Here is a 2,775-nt window from a genome sequence, read left to right on the forward strand (position 1 = left end):
GGGATGCCAGTACCAGGGTCACCACAAAGTCACTTCCTTGCAAATCCCGAGATCATATGAAAACGAAGAGTGAAGGGACTTTACAAAATCCTCTTAGAGGTTTGAGGGAGTCCATTCATCATGCATATTTTTTTTTAATTTTTCTTTTTTACTTATTCATTTGAGAGAGAGAGACAGAGAGAGCATAAGCAGGGGGAGAGGCAGAAGGAGAGGGAGAAGCAGACTCCCTGCCAAGCCAGAAGCCCAACATGGGGCTGGAGCCCAGCACCTGGAGATCATGACCTGAGCAGAAGGTGGATGCCCAGTCATCTGGGCCCCCCAGGTGCCCCTATCATGCATATTTTGAATGACACATGCACAACCACAGATACATTCATAAGTATGTAAATGCAATCCTATTACCATGCCATGGTTAATGCAACTTAGTTTTGCCTTTTTTCTATAGCTTTCTCCCTTTGTACCTTCCCCCTCGCCTTAGCTCTTCCATGTATCCTCCATTTTCATACGCTTTGGTTCACTCCATTCATTCGTTCACTCTACATATATTCATTAAATACTAGTTATGTGCCAAATATTATACCAGTTGCTGAGGATGAAGCGATGAGTAACAGCAAACAAACAACCACACAGAGTTCTCATCCTGTGGGGAAAAGGAAAGCAGGACAGGGGGTTAAAACTGTTGGGGAGAGTGGGTAAGAGTGGAGATGCCTGGTGTGCAGTAGGGTGATCTGTGAATAGATACACGCACACATATATCAAACTTCTGGTGCTGTTTTGCAAAAATGGGATAATACTATACTCATATGTTCTACTGCTTTCTTTTTCCGATCAGTAATGCCTTGTGGAAACCCTTCCCAAGTCAGCCTGGTGAGCTCTGATGCCTTCCTTTGAGTAGTTGTGTAGTATTCTACAGTGTGAGTACAGGGCACATGGGTGGCTCAGTCAGCTAAGCATCTGCCTTCAGCTCAGATCATGATCCCAGAATCCCAGAATCGAGCCCCACATTGGGCTCCCTGCTCACTAGGGAGTCTGCTTCTCCCTCTGCCCTTTGTCCAGCTTGTTCTTTCTCTTTTTCTTTCAAATAAATAAATGAAATATTTTAAAAATAAAGTGTGAGTATGCCAAACATTACTTAGCTGTTCACTACTGATGGGAATCCTAGAATTATTTTATTTAATTCTTATAAAAGTCCAAGGTGATGGATGAGAAATCAGTGGGGCTTGTAGCCAATGTCCACATTTTCTCATAATACAAATGAGTGCTATTAAACACAGCCGTGCTACAGACAAGGCTTGCAGTGGTGGAGAAAGGGACCCTTGGCTTTTGATTTCCCTTAATGGGCTCTCACCTTCCTTGTCACTCCATAAACTTGAGGCTGGCTTTGACTTTGTTCTTGGATGGAGCTTCTGGGGTAGACCAGAAGCTGTAAAAATCTAGAATCAACTAACATCAGAAAAGATCTTAGAAGCTAGCTGGTCTGGTTGCCTCAGTCTCTATGTGGGAAAAATGGAGATCTACAAACAAGAAAGGACTCCTTGGGGCGCCTGGATGGCTCAGATGGTTGAATGTCCAACTCTTGATTTCGGCTCAGGTCATGATCTCAGGGTCGTGAGATCAAGCCCACGTTGAGCTCTGCACTGAGCAGGGATTATGCTTGTCCCTCTCCCTCTTCTCCTCCCCCCGGTGTGTTCTCTCTCTCTCTCTCAACTAAATAAACAAAATCTTAAAAAAAAAAAAAGAAAAGAATAAAACTCCCCAAGGTCACACAGGCAGTTTGTGACAAAACCTAAAGGATACACTCAGATCTTTTGAATTCCAATTTAGTATAATTTAAATCTCTTGTACTCCAATATACAGTGTGTGTGTGTGTGTGTGTGTGTGTGTGTAGATACTGCAATAGGAGAGCTTTTTCCAGAGGAAAGAGGAAAGTAGAGGACATAGGCTTACCTGGGAGATGAACCAGGAATGCATGTGTGTGTGTGTGTGTGTGTGTGTGTACACAGGTGCAGAGCACAGATGGAAGAAACTCAATCTGGCATCATCTGGGAAGACAGAGGGATACAGTAACAATAACTAACTTTGTCTATTCCGGGTCCTTTCAAGCAAAATTTCTAGATAATACCAAGGGGCATGAATATCCCAGGGGAATCTCTGGAATAAGACTTTAGATGTCAGCATAAGATCAGGCTCACTTGTGTATGCTCTGCCCCAAATCACAGACCCATCGATAAAAAAGAAAAAAAAAAGGAAACAATTTCCATTTCTGGTCAATAAAACTCCATACCTTTGCTCTTGGAGGGTTAGCAGAGACAAGGAATTGGTAATGGAGACTGGGAGGCAACAGATCTCTATTTCAGGGTCAATTTAGCACATTTCCTGAAAGAAATAAGTCCTTAGTTTTCTCAGATGGGAGACACCCATTCTTGGGAAGCAAAAGTGAGTGTTTTTCTCCTCTTTCAAATGGCCTGTCACTTGCCGTTCAGCAGTAAACATTCCCAAGGAGATGTTTCACCCCCAAGATAAAAATCTGTGTTCTCTCCACGTGAAAAAAAACAAAAAACAAAAAACTTGTATTTTTTTTTTCATGATCTGTGTCCTTTGCAAAATATTACTGCCAATCATATCACCATTAAGTCTTACCTTAGGAGTTTCATGTCGTTGACACTGCCTGGTCAAATTGAGTCTTGCAAAAGTGATTTTTAGCAAGCTTGTACTCAGTCACGACTCTCACATTCTTGAAGCATTCCTTTGGGTCCCCATCGACACGGTAGGCTG

The 2,775-nt window shown here is 42.7% G+C and overlaps 1 long non-coding RNA gene across 1 annotated transcript; it reads right to left on the minus strand.

Annotated features, from left to right (window-relative positions):
• Nucleotides 1-579: 579 nt before the first annotated feature.
• On the minus strand, nt 580-2,775 carry LOC140601721 (uncharacterized). Its single transcript, XR_012004760.1, has 4 exons — nt 2,641-2,775; nt 2,285-2,376; nt 1,948-2,042; nt 580-640 (listed from the first exon to the last, which is right to left on the minus strand). It is a non-coding gene; the product is annotated as an uncharacterized lncRNA (long non-coding RNA).

This window comes from Canis lupus, chromosome 12 (assembly GCF_048164855.1).
Source record: "Canis lupus baileyi chromosome 12, mCanLup2.hap1, whole genome shotgun sequence".
NCBI lineage: Eukaryota > Metazoa > Chordata > Mammalia > Carnivora > Canidae > Canis > Canis lupus.